Genomic DNA, 17,696 nt, shown 5'->3' on the forward strand with positions numbered 1-17,696 from the left:
CAGAAGGGCGAAAACGTACAGCCAGAGATGAGCGCAAAAAAACACCAAAACAAGCAAGCAAGCATCCAAACCCCTCATCGACTCCAACGAATTTCCGTGGCAGCCTACGCGCTCTGTACGCCGAATGGCTAGAGCAAAGCCAAACCACTTGCTCATCAACCCGGTGCTGCAATGGCGGAATATAAAGTTTCTCCACCTGCTGTACCGTCACCGATGGGGTTTGGAAGCGGTGAAAGCCAACAAAAAAAAGTATACACCAACATAACGACTCTAGGCTTAGCCTAGACCTAGAGCTCTTTGGTACGGCCGTGGGAACGCTGGGGGACAGATTGCCTTTCTTTACCTTTTTTTACCCGTGTGCTGCAACATGAAACATGAAAATATGACTGGCAAACTTGCTGGCCGTAGTAGCCGGCCGGAAACGACGCATTAGGAGGGTCTCCGCTTTTTTATGCTTTATGCTTTTGCTAGGCATTAACATTCTCATTAAGTGTCGGAGCAAACAAACGAGACTCAGTGTGCCTTTGAGCGCTCCCGGGATAAACCACGCCAAACCCAGTGGGATGGTGAAAATTAAGAGTGCCCTGAAGAACTTTACAGATGTGCGACAAATGTACCGAGGGAAGGTGGAAAGGTCTTACAAGGCGCAAGGAGAAGAAAGTAGGAATTACATAATAGTTCTGCGGTGCTGCTCAATGGTGGTAGAATATGAATGGTTCATTTTGCGTACTTGTACTGCTACCGATAAGGTAGATAAATCTGATTTTGATTGTATTTAAAGTTCATTTATTTGATCTAAAAAACAACTATATTACGAATCTGGTAAGAACGTAACGAAAAAAGCATCAAACGCCAAGATAAAATAAAACAGAACCTTCCAACATCAAATTTTAAATAAGTTAAAATGTATAACATAAATAAATGTTGAACAAAACACTTAAAACACATCAAAATTTGAGCCATCAATCGATGGAACTGCTGTTCGATTTTGAACAAGATAGATTGAAAAAGAGATACAAAAAATATGTTAACGAACAAAACCAAAAACTAGAAACTATGAACGATAACCTTCATGTCAGATATGGGTAGGGGAAGGTAGGTTAAGACGGACACTGCAGGTAAGTTGGGCACTTCTCATAAATGCATAAAAAAGGAAATGTTTGAAAAAAATTACAATGCAGCATCCAAACCTAAGTAAAACAACATATTTGAGAACATTTTTGGCATAATATATGCAAAATTGGTTACATCCACGAACAACACAAATTTTCAATCGTGCGCACTCTTGTGGATCTAATTTGACTAATGCGGAACTTAAGCATTTTATATAGATTTGGAAGTTTTATTACATGAATGAATTGTCTTGCAAAAAACAGTCGAAAGAACGAGAATGAAAGCAATAAAAAAATATTGTTTTCTGGTAGTTTAAATATCCTAAGCGGGAAAGACGGACACTTTGTCGTAGGGAAAGATGTAAACCGAATTTATTGATTTATTTTACTTCTTATATCAATTGGCGATGAATAGATTTAATCAAATACCTTAAATAAGGATATTTGGAACATATCAATCTTCCAGAAACTAGAGATAGCATGGCAATGTGCGAGAAACGGCACATTTTATGGGATTACTTTGACCATTACAAAGTCCCTCAAATATGCTGGGGTCGTGGACTTTCCGCGAACTAATTTCGTGAAGAGAAGTTGTAGACAGTTGTTCTATAAGCTGCAACAATGTCAGCTGTTAGTGCATAAAATGCTTAATTAAAAAATGTTTTAGATGCTGTATTCTACGATATGTTACAAGCGGCGTTTACAACTCCTAAATTCTTCGCTGAATGAACCGTCGTCGCAATTTCCCTAGAATTAATGTATGTACCAGGACGTAGAAAGCAAAAGGATCCTTAACATATTATAGACTTCTTCTATTTCCAACGTTTTCTATAGGTGTCCATCTTACCCTTCATGGTGTCTATTTTTCCCATATGAGAATTCCGTCTTACCCGAAAATTTCAAAACAACACGAAAAGATAATGTTTTTAATTCATAAAAAAACACAAAAATCGAAGTAAACTTGAAAGTTTCTGATAAAACATAAGTGTATGATAATGTATGCTCATTTTCATGGTCGTTGCGTTTATGCATTCTTAGATTTTTACCATTTTCCTTAACATGTCCATCTTTACCTACATTCCCCTATTTTTTATCGTAGGAAGAATGGATGGTAAAAAAAAACAATTAAGTGAGAAAATATAAAAGGACATGTGAACGCAGGTATAAACATCGAACAAAGACTGATTTCAAAATAAACGCTATTGAATACGAGACACCGACAGAGTTTAAATTTTGACAGAGTAAGGGACCGGAATGAAACTTACATATGCATCTAGACTAGAACCAGGTCAAAGACAGGTACATATGAACATTGCAGTAAAAAGTAGTAAAGAGTAGTAAAAAAGCACATTGGGCTGAAGAGGGGAAATTGTTTACTTCTACCCAGCAACGAACGCTCTTTGCTAATCGAGCAACCAATTAAACAAAAAGCACTTCAACATGATAAAACATCAACCCGGGCCCAAGATCTAATCGAACACAACCAAACACTCTCCATTACCCAAATTTGTTCATTAAACATTTATTTTACACCTGCGGCAATGATAGAGCCGCTCGTGTTTTTATTTTCCCCCTGCTGCCGACACAGTCCAAATCGAATCGAAAATAGTCCAGCGGTTGGTTTAATGATAGGGTAAGGCGGGACAGTGGGCATCCAGGCGACTCAATTAAACGATGTAATGAAGGGTACGCAGGTATGCAAGCACGTGTGCAGAGGAATGTTTCGATCAATCCTCTAAAGTGCGTGTTAGCTTGATAGTCAAAGCAATCAATTTGATTTGATTACAGAGTAATATAATGAAAATTGGATTAGCCGTTTGGTCGTCGGTATGGGTTGCGTTAAACTGTACGACACAACTGCATTGCTTGGGCAGCAGTGTGGCCAAGGCGCGTTGAAAGGCTTCCCCGGGAAGAGAAATGTGAAATGATAGACACGAGGTATACTTTGTTAATTCAATATCGCCGTTTTGTAAGCGTTCCGTGAATGTTACAGTAATTAAAAACAAATTATACCTTTTATCGGTAGTGGGGTGATGATTGATTTTTATTTGAAATTAGAATAATCGTTGATTGTTGCTATGGTGAATTAACAGTTTTAATTATTACCTAATTGCTTGAAACAATCGTTTTAAAATACGATGTAATATAATTATAATGGATCAGAGTTATCACAAAGGCTCTTATTAACACGCTAGGAAAATTCAGATCATGATCATTTCGTAGTTTTACCCTTGTGCAAAAGTGCCTAAAATCGCTCACAATCGCGCGTTAGTCTGTCATTTGGCAATCCAATAAGCTCTCTCAGTTTCTACAAAATAAAACAAATTTCATCAACTAACGATCTCGATTTTGGGTAGCATGGGTCCGATGAGTCGAGTGCTATAGAAATGACAATTCATTTATTGTAACAAAAATCATGAACGTTGTTGGATGGCCGATATTGTTGAAACAGAAAGTATAAAAAATTGCATTAATCTACTTGTTGATTCTAAGTCCGATTCGCCGATACGGTAAGCCTTAACGGTCTAACACAGCGATCGGCAAAGTGCAGTTCGCGGGCCGCATGCGGCTCTTAACCATTTATATATTTTATAGAGCTATCACACATTGATTGACCGGTCCAGGTGATTGGACCGGTCTCGTGGGACAGTCGTCAACACGTACGACTTAACAACATGCCCGTCATGGGTTCAAGCCCCGAATAGACCATGCCTCCATACGTAGGACTGATTATCTTGCTATGGTAACAATAAGTCACTGAAAGCCAAGCTCACTTCACTAGTGCGTACAGACAGGCCTTGACCGGCAACGGTTGTTCTGCCAATGAGGAAGAAAAATCACACATTGATGCTTTTGTTTTATCTATTTGGCTCTTCCCGTGAAACCCTAGGAACATTTTTGTAGAATTTGGCTCTGTCGGTCGCAAAGTCAGCCGATCGCTGGTCTAACATGTGATAAAAACTGTCATCGTTTGACATGAAACAATCAAGCTAAGTTTTGAACAAAAATGAAACGAAATTCAATACCTTTGTGAATCAAGGACATGAAGATATGAGAGTCCAAAGGACAAAAATGCATTGAAACATATTTGTATTCGTACCAAATACCCATCACGGTACGGGCTTTGCCCCTAACAGTATGCAATCAGTAACACATGGATACAAAATCAGCATAAATATTCAAAAATGATACTACGGCATGTTCTACTGTAAAACAAAACAAGAACTTAAAAAGCGTGTGTGGAGTTAAAACCTATCAAAGCAAGAGTTCTAGTATTACAACAAATTATAAACATACTCAAAAGTAATTCAATATAATGGACTATGTTTTAAACTCGATTGAAATCTGACTGTTCCATCAGATCACAGTGCGCTGTTATTCGATCGTAAAATAAACACACTGTCAATTAAAAACTGAAAGCCGATTCCAACCGGTCCAGCGGCTAGCGGAATCAAAATTCTTCCCCTCGCAACTATGCACGGGCCAATCGGATCACCTTGCCTGTTAATGTAATTTTTTGAGAAAGCTTCAATTAAAATAACACCCATGATCACCAGACTCATACAGCGCCGTTTTCCTTCGGCCCATCGCGCAACCTCATTAAAAACGCTCATTAAGCAATCAGACACAATCAACCATAAAATTGATTCCCGGGGTTTGTGAATGTGGCAGCACACTCAAAATCATTATTCCACTTCAAATGTAATCCGGGCAAAGGGGAGGGAAGCTTGAATAAAAAAACAAGGTTTATGGAACCAATTTGATGGCTGGTACGGTAAGTGTGGCGGTGGTCTAACAAAACGATATTAAATTGTTTGCTAAAATTTCAATGCTGAGCATAGCACAGTGGTGTTTTTTTTTAACCCAGCACACCACCCGCTTGTCGATTGCATACAAAAACGCAACCAAAAGTGCAGCTTTTTTGCACCTTTCCCCCAAAGCACTACTATAATTCAATCAGCCAGCACACAAATACATACACACACCAGCTCGTTTGAAACGCGGTCTTTTTGTGATTTTGCTTTCCCACCCTTTCTTGCGGTATGGGTGTTCCAGGACGATAGTTCCGGACAGCAGCAGCAGCAGTAGCATGAACCGGACGGGCGTTAGAAAGCGCATTCGCGGGTGCAATTCGCAGTGCAGTGATTTAGCAATAAATATATGACTTCAATTACATTAATAAGTGCTTGCGAATCGTTCCGTACCGTTTCGCTCCGGCCGGGCTTTTCACACAGGTTGCAGCGCCTTTGCTGTGGTTGGCACTTAAAGCCCTTTGCCAGGGCTCTAGCTGTTTCGGTCGTTCGACGTGAAGTGGCGTACCCATACACAACTGGCCCGTACTGAACAGGTTGGTTGGTTGGTTGTTGTTTTTCCTCCCCATTTTCTGGCCGTTCGACCATACGCGACTTCTACCGGTATAGCCCAATGAGGGTGGCCACGGGTTGGCTAGATGGATGGATAGCGGTTCCGGTCGCTAGGTTTAGTGCGCGCTCACACACACATACACCCAGAGACTCATAATCTATTGCAAACCGCAACGCAATCTCCGCAACGGTTCGTGTCATCGAAGGGGTTTTAAAATGTATTTGCTGTGAAAACCGAAGCCCTGACCAACCCGGAGCACCTACCGAAAACTGGACCTTCCTCTGAAATTGTACCGTACTAGTTTTCACACAAGCCAAGCCAGCAAGCCTGCTATTGGGGTAGTTTGAAGGGGGCGAATCATGGATTGTAGAGGCAAAATTTTAGCGTTAATACACACGCCGGGATATATCGCACCGGCGGTGTGGTGGCTTTTATGGCTGACCGTTAGGCGCGTATCGCACACCCGCTGCGTAGTCGACGGTTTCGGGAAAAGACGGGATGCATCGGACGTCCGAGGGCACATTCCCAGGTATTTGGTAGTGTTGGGTGTGTGCAATGCATTCTGGTATGATGTAAACTGAGCTGTGCAGGACTGGCAGCGTTTGTCGCTTTAAGCACTGTCCGAACGAATCGAAACGTGCATTTTAGTGAGACAAAAGGGGTTCGAGACGCGTTCGATATGATGGTTGAGCATATCTTTGTTTTCGCTAGTTTGCTAATATATTTTTCCTAAACTTCTTTTTATATTACAGGTAAAGTGAAGCCATTCAAATCAGGGTTGGTTTATACTTTTTTTGTAGACGCAGTTTTTCTGAAACAAAATTGTATGAAGGTTATCAATTTTTCGATCCAATTAGCAGTTAAAACAAGAGAAACAGTAAACAAACAAAAACTAACTCAATCAAAACGAAAGATATAAAAGATGTGATTTGTGGTCATTATTTTAAAATAAAAGAAAATGTAAAAATGTGAAGCATGAACAGCATATACATAAAACCAGAAAAGATTACAAAATGAATCTATTTGAATATGTATAAGAATGACCTAAACTGTAAAATACATACCAACAATAAATATGGAAGTCTCCATGTTTCATCATTCGTACTGAATCCAATTTTACAACATTACGTTTAAAAAATATTGCTTAACATACATGTTGATAAGAAAATATGTATTTTAATTTACAAACAAGAAAACTTAAAATACCAAAATCATCAAACACTAAAAATAACAAAAGCAGACATAGGCGATAGAAATTGTAGAAAAACAAACTTTCCCTTGTAATGTGATATGCATCCTGAGTACCATTTTATTGATTTTTTCTAGATTACTTACGAATAGTAGGAATACTTTCGAGTGCCATATTTGTAATTAAGAATTATTGAGCTAATAAAGTTCTTTTTGAAAACATTTTTTTATTTTTTTCGCTTTATTTTAGACAGATTACAATTTTTAAGTTAATTTTTTCACATCAGAAGTGATATGAAGTTTTGTTTAATATTTCTTTTCATTTGATAAATATTTCAACGTCAATTCTGTGTACCACTGTTCTGGCTACCTTTGAGACAACAATTACAGTTTTGCCTCGAATCTACACTACATTCTGCACATTCCACAACTGTACCACCAGCGCAAAGAACCTCGGCAGAGGACCACTTGAAAAATTATTTATCTTCAGTCATATCGCAACAATTTATTGCACAGTTTTGGTTGCCTTTCCTTGCCTGTTTGGCCCCGTCCACAGACACCACTATGAATCGATGTATCGAGGATAAATTCTCACGCACGGTGTAGTCCGACACCGGTACGACCGGCGGCACGATCCCTTTCACAAGAACCAACTTTGCCAGTTACTACTTGCTCGCAGGCACATATCCCGGCACAGGCCTGCCGGGCGGATTTTGCTGCCTACGAGCGTAAGAGCACAATAAAATGCCTTGTATACCAGCCAGTCATAAAATGTGCTAACAACCCCGCTTCTCGGTGGCTGGTTGTTACACCACCGCGCGTACATTTTCTTGCTCCCACGGTTTGACGCTTTGCCGCAGAACGAAGGAAACTCGTTGCCCGTTTTCCGAGACGAGAGAAAATCCATACGGACAGAGCGTGGAATTTTTGTATCCTCATTTTTGTTTTTTTTTCACCGGTAATCGAACCCACAAGAGAGATAAAAATAGTGGAAAACACAAGAGCCTACACACATAGATACATAAAACAACCTAAACTACATCTATTCAAACACACAGAAACACACAGTGCAGTTGGGTTGAATTGTGCATGGCAAATTCGTCCCTCGTTCTCCTTCCTCGCCGCCTGAACCCATCGGAACGGGATGGAATCGCAAACAGCGATCGCTTTTTCCAATATATCTTGGCAATGAATCGAGAAATAAACGTTTGCGTAGCTAAAGTACACTAATTCATTTTTATGTTTGCTCATGTCCGCCGTTCGCCGTGCCACCGCCACCCCCCGCAGGCGCTGGGAACACGAATCAATAAAAATCGCTTTCAATAGTGCTAAGCGTGGGGGACGGGTCGCTGGGTTGGGAGAAAAAGAGCGAACCGGGAGTATTAGAACCGTTTTGAAAGCGCATCGGAAATCTATTATGCCACTTTCCAAGTGAACGATTGTGTACCATGCAGCGGTGAGTAGGGGTCGCCGTTGGAGAAAAGGTCGGTTGGGTGGACCAGTATGCAAATGTAGCAAAGGCACACATATCACACACGGCAGGTACGGTGGGCAAACAATTAAGAAAAATTCTCTTTTATCGGACGACAAGCGGTTGTGCCGGTTTACTGCAGCAGGGCGAATGGTTGCCTAGAAAGGGCAGGAAAGAGTGGGAAACAAACTATACAAAAAGGGTAGAATTGTATTGAATAGAAAAGGAAAAAAGAAGCAAAAACTTGTTGGGGTTGATGAATTTTTGGGCTGAGTTTTGGTATTTTATTTGCAATACTAACGATACAATGTTGAAAGCACGAAAGTAGAACAAGCCTGATCGAAATATGAAACAAATGAGTGACTGTTTTTTTTTTGTATAAATACGACATTATTGTCATCGTTATATAAAATTTGTTTGAATGGGTTATTCGAGATGACGAAGTTTCTTAAACGATCGTTGTTATTATAATGTGTTTCTAATGGAACCAATTATTTTGTGTATTATTATTCTGCAAGAATGCACCTCTAACAAATAATTAAGCAAACTCAGTAGATATTTGAATCAGTTTCTCTTTTATAGTTTATTGTTTTCCACAAACCGGTGACTAGAGGAATAAAAAAAACATTAATAATATGATTTTAATAAAATTTCTACAATAGGTATAGAGGAATTAGCTTTAATTTGGCGTAACGCGTCCTTCTCGAGCATACCAGCCTATTTAAAAAGGCTTTCGAGACTCCACTCCATAGAGCACCACGCAGCCCGATATTCATCCTCACTAGGGTGAGACGGCTTTTAATTCTAGGCTTAATACCTCAACGGGTATGTTGTTAGGTTGTACGAGTTGACGATTGTACCACGGGAGAGAACTAGGTTAAAGAACGTGATAGGTTCATAGAAGTAAAATGTTTTTATAAAACTTATTTACTTACATACTTATCCGGCGCTACAACTGCTTTGCGGTCTTAGCCTGCCTTAGGAGTATTTGATTATGGGAGTTTTTACGATATAAGCCAGCTGTTTCATATTGAATTTGAATACTGTTTAATATGGAGATGAATACAATTTCGCTGACATGTCGAAATTTCAAAGCGTTGGCTGGAAAAAGAAAAGGCCTGTATTACAGCAATACGTGATAAATATTAGAATCACGCAAGAAGTTGTTCATAATAGAACCCTTATCAACAAATTTTGGTTTAGCTATCAACATTTTTTTTTTTTTGATTTTTTAATAACAACGTTGTATTATCATCAAACTGCAATATTACGCGCAAATATCTGAAATCTTTTATCTTGATTTATCAAACAAAGGATTTATAACATTCTAACTAATGTGATTTTTTATTCTGTCGAAGTGTCTTTTACAGACACGATTCTTACAGTAATAATGGTTAGTAGTTGGTCTGAATCACTGCAGCAAGTAGTGTGCGCTTCTTTAATTTTTACCAAATATACTTTTTGATATTCTGTATCTTTCACTGTTTCCCTTAATCCTTAAAAACTGACATACAGCGAAAGCTTAAGTTGTTTGATCTTCCATTTGGCGTAACGACCTACGCGGACATGCCGGCCTATACAGGCTTTCGAGACTTTATTCATTACCACGCAACCGGATAGTCAGATAGTCAATCCTTGCTACGGGGGGACGGTCCATTCTAGGATTGATCCAGTGACGTGCATGTTATTGTGTCGTTCGAGTTAACGACTGTACCACGGGACTGCCCCCGTGAAGTTGGATGATAAAAAGTGTTAAAATTATAAAGATAATACTGTGATATCCTAACAGTGCATTTAATTCAAAACTCAAAGTTCCGCAAAATGCAGGCTAATATTGCTACTGCATCAAGACTAGTCAAAAACGTAAACGGCTTTTTAAAACCATTCTATTGTGATGCTGGCTACGATATCAATTGCAAAACATTCCTTATTTCTATACGAAATCTATTCGCCTTTTCTTGCGTACGATTGCGCATCAACCATCAACGCGCAGTTGAATGCGCCATGCAATCCGATGCTTCATCAATCTGATCATGTGTTACAAAACAGGGTTGAGCTTGTACAAACGAACAAAAAAGTGGACCTCCCGTAAACTAGATTATTTACTCCCGATGGACTGGCAGGCGGCTCGCGGAAAGCTTCTAAGCATCCGAGCGTAATGATCAAACATCTCATCCGGGCCCGATGCGCCTCAATCGAAACCAGGCCGGTGATAAAACAGAACCACACATACACACACACAGCCCATCTACAATCATTTCGCTCTGCCTGCTCGACTGCAAACTAGCAAATTGGGAATTGAAATTGACCGTCATTCCGATTATTGCAGGGCTCAATGGTTCTTGTGAGCGCGGCTTGAGCGCTGTTGTTGCCAGTTGCTACCAGTCGATTAATGGTACTAGAAAATAGTTCCCGCTTCAAGGATGGTAGGAGTTGTGCATGCATGGAAAAAGCCAAAGGAACGCAAAAAAACATCCCTGAACCTCGTTGCTCGTCCCTTGGCTCACTCACTCACCTTTTTGCATAGCACTTCCGCGGTGCTGTACTTCCGGTGCATCGGTCGATCGGCTTTTCATGAAATCGGCTTTTATGCAACCCGTTTGCGGACGTTGTATTGCAGATGATTTTTTTTCGAGTTGGACGATGAAAAGTGATGCTTCGTCAGAGAGTGAGTGAGGAAGAGTGCAAAAAAAACAAGAAAAACAGTAAAAATTTAGGATGAAATGCAACAACGGTACGGCAAACAAAAACTCTCGCAAAAGCTCTTCGTTTGATTCACGCTTGATGCAATTGCAGCACCCGAGAGCCAAACAATTCGCAAAGCTTTTTTTCTTCCTTTCCCTCTTGGCTTTTTATTCCACATTCCCCCCCAAAAATGGGAATTTAGATTTTGATGAAGTTCATCGATGAGGCGTGTATTAGTTGCGGTGGATTGAACATTTTTTTGCCTCTAACCCTTTGGCAGTTCTGCACCCAATGCGCTTTGCACGAAACGTTTGCAAGTGTGAAGGGATCGCACAGGCACGGCATTCCGTTCATGCGTTCGCTTTGCAGGCACGCGCGGTTGGGCGTGAAAATTCTCAACCAGTTCGAAGCCTGCCCAACCGATGCGTGCCGGACCGGAAACACCTCCTAGCCTGGATGGAGTGGCTCAAGGTTGAACGCAGTGGCTTCCGGTGACCACCACCGGGTAACAATACTCCGGAAGGCTACCGCTACGAACGATGGAAGCTTTGCAGACGACAAGACGACTCGCTCGGGCAGCCTTTACCACGAAATGCTAAATCACACTAACCGACCAACCGACGTACGGGACGTTGCAAACCACATTTTAAATCAATGTACCTTTGCTCCCACCCCGGAGCGCAATTGGCCGATGCTACCGCCTGCACTTGCCGGCATCCAAACCGGCGCCTAAACCGTCGATTGATATTCGCAAATTTCAATTAATTACACGCTTGACCCAATTTACACGCATCTTCACACATCGATTAATACGGTGTCGGTGTGTACCATGGGGGAGGTGAGCTGTAGGGCTAAAAGGCGAAGAAGTCATACCGAGCAAAACGTCGTCATTCGACACCCGTGAAACCATACTGCATGATGATGTGGCTTTTGGAAAGGGGTTGTGAAGTACGACGACGGTCTCGTGCCCGATGCACTTTCAGCTGCTGATTAGACGCCTCCTACGATGCCTGTTACCTGGAACGTGGGGAAAATTCGTTCCGAACCGACTTTCGATACGTTCTTTCTCTATCTCGCTCCTTAACTCTGTCGCTCTGAAATGGGTTGAGACACCTTCGGCCTTTGATTGAAATCTCATTTAAATCATCTGACCTCCCAGTGACACATTGTGCACACGATTTTCGGAGGTCAGAAGGTGTAGCAGCGTGATTAGTTTGATGAAGACATCATTAAGTCTGTCCAATGTGTGTGTGTTTGTGCGTGAGAGCTTTGAAGTGTTTGCTGTGAGGTGGCATGATTAGAAGCCTAAAGAATAGGGCGACTTTGAGCTTAAGGGTACAAAGCAGTGCTCCAAACGAATCAATAGATTCCTGTTTGTTCCATCTAGGTTTTGTCGAAACATATTGGAGTTTGCTCCAAACAGTGCTCTCGAATAAGACAATCATTTGTGAAGCAACGATGGACTTAGAAATAAGCTTTCCAGTTTCTGTGAAAAAGACTCGAGCTGTTTGACACACAGGATGGCTTTGATCTATTGAATAGCTTCTTGCTGAGTTTGTACATCCTGGCCTACTAAAATAATTGACGTTTGGATTGAATTGCATTGAATCGGATGTTCCGGAATGTCCTATCCCTAGGAACTGATATATTCCGTCGTCAAAGTCATCCCATTCCACGAGCTATTCAAAAAAGGTGAACAACATGGGTTTTATTTTAGAATTTTTTCGGATAAAAATCCGGATTGAATCTAAGCATCAAAGAATAAAAAAAATCTTGTTATCTTATAAAATAAAATTCTGGACCGTTCCTCCTGAACAAAAAATTAAAAATAAAATAAAAATCAGAGAAAGGCTCACTATTTTTCCCAAACCGTAACGGTCAGATCAAAGGCTGGCATGGGTTCAAAATCTATTTCAAGATCTTAATGGCTTCAGGATTAGCTCTGAGAATAGTCAAATGCTAATTCCACAGTTGGGCAGTATGTACTTGGTATCAGTTTTAAGATCAAAAGTTGTTAAGGATCGGTGCTAGAACCAATGCAGGGTTTAGATCGGTTCCAATTGAACCAGAATAGATTTGGGTCCTCTTTTTGAAAAGATATAAGTTTGAGGTCTGTTTTAAAACACAGCTTTAAGAGATCAGTTCTAGAGTTAGCATCAGTATGAATATCAAAATAATAGATGCTAAAATAATTAAAAAAAATCCGGGATCATAATCATTTCCAGGACAATGCTGGGTTAAAGAGCTACGAGATCAGTGTAAGTTCAACATCTGCCCTGGAATATGGCCTAGAATCAATTTCAAGGATACTAAATGTATATGAACAAGTGAATACCATATAAACTGACAAGAAGAGGACAACTAGATATCATATACACTGACTTCAAAGCTGCTTTTGGCATCTACCTCATAATCTACTGCTCTCGATGCTAGAGAAACTTGGTTTTGACAATCCTCTTGTTGTGAACAAGTCGATCGGTGCCGTACCGTTACAAGATCACAACAGAATCGGTTCGTTTATACCGGAAATTCCGGGGGGCCTTATTATCCGGGCCAGACCCGGATAATCAAATAAGAATCAATTGCGTCATCGCGGGAGCACCATCGCGTAGACAGTAGCAAATGTTAAGTGGAATAAAACACAGCATATACTTTTAATTCTCGCTGAGTATTTATAAAAGCTGATTACGTTATTTTCTTACGCTACTCGAGTTACATCCGTAACACAACATCTTTCTTGGCTTAAGTCCTTTCTATCTGATAGGCATTGCTCAGTTAAGCTAGGCTAGGCTTTTAAGCCCATTTACGGGCTTGTCAGGTGTACCACAAGCAAGTGCACTATGTCCTGTATTGTTTATTGTGTTCATTAATGATTGTTTTAGCATTCTTCCTGGTAACGGGCATCTGGTTTTTGGAGATGATATTAAAATATTTCTCCCAAAGTACTTTTTGTTTGATTGTGAAGCACTCCAAGGATATTTGAGTGCGTTCTCTAGATAGTGCACAATGAACGGCTTGAACGGAACGGAGCCGTGGCTTAGAGCGTCTAAGTCCTTCATCAAGTACTACTGTCTGTTTGACAGTAACCTTCCTTTATTCCGCTTTTGTGCTCTCCTTCTGGATTCTTTTTAATATGGAATACAAATATTTCCCATCCCTCACTCCTCCTTCCAAAGTTTAAAGTCAACATTGTAAGGCCCATTGAGGCAAACGAATAAGAAATAAATAATAATAATAATAATAATACAAATAATAACCTTAACGTAACTAATTCAAGAACGGTTGTTGGTAAGTCAATATTGGTTTGGTACGGATTCAAACAAGGACTTTTTATCTGTTTCCGAATCTTTTTCGCAAAAAAAAAACTTAATTTTTGTTTTGGATTAGTTGAATGATTGGAACAAGATAAATTGTATGGCGGGCAGAAGAGAGAAGAGTTAATGATCATTTCCAAGATTCATAAAGCCTAAGTACTAATTCCAGAACCGGGGAAAATTTGAGATTCAGTATCAGAATTGTATTGGAAATCGTGATGATAGCTGAAATGGTAAACGTGAATTTCAATCCCTGAAAAAACAAATACATATATATATATATATATATATATATATATATATATGTATATATATATATATTTACATATATATATATATATATATATATATATATATATATATATATATATATATATATATATATATATATATATATATATATATATATATATATATATATATATATATATATATATATATGGGTCGTAGCATATATATATATATATAGAACAACTGACAACAGAAAGCATCAGAAGGATACGAAACGGACTTAACGATACCGACCCAACGCAACGATACCGGACAACGATTAAAATGGGCTCATGGAACGTACCCACTCTTAGCAAAGCCGGAGCCTTGAAACAACTTGATGACGCCCTAGCCACACTGAGCATGGACCTCGTAGCTCTACAAGAGTTTCGGTGGCTAGGGAACGGTGTGCACAACGGGCGTGGTAAGCAATGCTACGGCATTTACTACAGCTGCCACGACCGCCACCACGTGCTCGGAAAGGGTTTCGCCGTAGGTCCCCGGCTGAAATCCGTAATCATAGATTTCAAGGCTATAAACGATAGGCTATGCACCCTGCGCATGCGAGGCAAATTTTTTAATATAAGCCTCATAAACGTTCACGCCCTTACCGAAGATAAAGAGGAAGAGGAGAAGGACCTTTTTTACGGCCGCCTCGCTATAGATGCGTGCCCCAGGCATGACCTCAAAATCATCCTGGGGGACTTCAAAGCAAAAGTCGGTAGGGAGCCAATCTACCGCCAATGCACTGGCTGTCACAGTCTGCATGAGCACAGTAACGATAATGGTAGTAGATTGGTCCAGTTCGCCGCAGCGAACAATCTGGTTGTAGGAAGTACCAAATTTGCGCGGAGGGACATCCACAAAATGACGTGGGCGCACCCGGATGGCGAATCCTTCAAGCAGATCGATCACGTGTTAATAAGCCGCCGACGACAGTCGAGCCTGTTAAACGTCAGAACTTATCGAGGAGCCAATATCGATACCGATCACTACTTGGTTGGCTTAGTGATACGTTGTATAATCGCCCGCCCCCGCGCCAATGGGGGCGGAGAAAACACGCAGCCTCGGCTCAACACGGACTCTCTAAGGGACATTACTGTCCAACAGGAATTCAAAGCCGCTTTAGACGAGTCTCTACTACCAGAAAACAGATATAAAACTACGAGCGAGAGGTGGAACGCTCTAAAAACAAAAATAATAAACTGTGCAAGAAATATACTCCCACCACGTCGTGGCAACACCAAATCTGCCTGGTTCGACGATGAATGCAGACAAGTGATCGAACGTAAGAATACTGCATACCGAGCAATGCAGCAACGGCATAGAACGCGGGCATGCGCAGAGGAATATTCACGGCTCAGACACGAAGAGAAACGAGTTCACCGCTCCAAGAAGCATGCTTTGGAAGAGCAAAAAAATGCGGGAACTCGAGCAAACCAGAGAGGCGTACGGATCGACACGAAAGTTTTACCAAGCGATAGCAGGTCACCGAGACAACGTTGTACCTAAGGTCAGTGTTGTTAACTGTTGACATTTTTCATGACAGTCACCGTAAACAGCCGGTCAAAATAATTTTTGGCTGATGACATTCAATGCTTCCACGACACGACTGTCATTAAACGAAATTCATTCGTGTCGCTACCGTCAGGGCTGATCCAATGACATGAAATGTAAACAATGTAGTCTGAATGTCATTTGACATTTTTTGAACAACACAAATCGATACGATCGGAGGATTATGAAATATATCGTCGCTGAATATGGGGATTCTAGTGAAATAGCAAAAACTAGTGAAATGAATGCCTTTGCACCGCACGCTCTGTTGTAGTTTGACATGAATACGGCCGTTTGCAATACGACACAGTTCACGATTCATACAGGTTGGCGAATGTCAAATGAATGTATCTTGAAAATGTCTTCATGTCAAATGACATTTTTTGACGGGAATGTCAAATGACAGAGAGAGATGGGAATGGGAAGCTTCAAATCGAATGAATGTTTACAATTTTATGTCGATGAACGTCACCGTTCGCAACACTGCCTAAGGTAACGTGCTGTCGCAACAAGGATGGAGATCTGGTTAGTAACCAGCCAGAGGTCCTCTCGCGGTGGGCTCAGTACTTTGATGAATTACTCAATGACCAGTTTAGCGAACAGCTAGAAGCGCCACTAGCAGATAATGTCATGCTACTGCCACCTAGCATAGAAGAAACACGAAAGGCTATCCGTCGGCTGAAAAATAACAAGGCACCCGGAACCGACGGAATTGCAGCCGAGCTGGTCAAGAATGGAAGTGCACGACTAGAAAACGAGATTCATCAAATTGTTACTGAGGTGTGGGATAGCGAATCGATGCCTTGTGATTGGAATCTCGGCATCATCTACCCCATATACAAGAAGGGAGACAGGTTGGACTGCAACAACTACAGGGGTATTACGGTGTTGAATACTGTCTATAAAATATTCTCCCTGATCCTTTAGGATCGCCTTGTCCCGCACGTCGAAGAGATAGTAGGAAACTATCAAAGAGGATTCCGAAACGGAAAATCAACCACTGATCAGATCTTCACCATGCGGCAGATCTTGGAGAAGATGGCTGAATACAGAAACGACACATACCATCTCTTCATAGACTTCAAAGCCGCATACGATAGCATAGCCAGGGTAAAACTGTACGACGCTATGAGCTCTTTTGGAATCCCGGCCAAACTGATAAGGCTAGTTAGAATGACTATGACCAACGTCACATGCCAGGTGAGGGTGGATGGAAAACTCTCAGGACCTTTTGCTACCACCAAGGGTCTGCGCCAGGGAGACGAACTTGCCTGTCTCCTATTCAACTTGGCGCTAGAGAGGGCCATCCGCGACTCGAGGGTGGAGACTACGGGAACCATCTTCTATAAGTCAATCCAGATCCTGGCATACGCTGATGATATAGACATCATTGGTCTGCGGCTCTCCTATGTAGCAGAAGCCTACCAAGGGATCGAGCAGGCGGCAGAGAACCTCGGATTGCAGATAAACGAGGCAAAGACCAAACTGATGGTGGCAACATCAGCGGACCTACCAATAAATAATCCGAATCTACGTAGGCGTGACGTACAGATAGGTGAACGCACTTTTGAAGTCGTCCCAGAATTCACCTATCTGGGGTCAAAGGTCAGCAACGACAACACTATGGAAGCTGAGTTGCACGCAAGGATGCTGGCTGCCAACCAGTCATTCTACATCCTGAAAAAGCAGTTCACCTCAAAGAACCTGTCGCGACGGACGAAGCTGGGACTATAT

This window comes from Anopheles arabiensis, chromosome 3 (genome assembly GCF_016920715.1).
Source record: "Anopheles arabiensis isolate DONGOLA chromosome 3, AaraD3, whole genome shotgun sequence".
NCBI lineage: Eukaryota > Metazoa > Arthropoda > Insecta > Diptera > Culicidae > Anopheles > Anopheles arabiensis.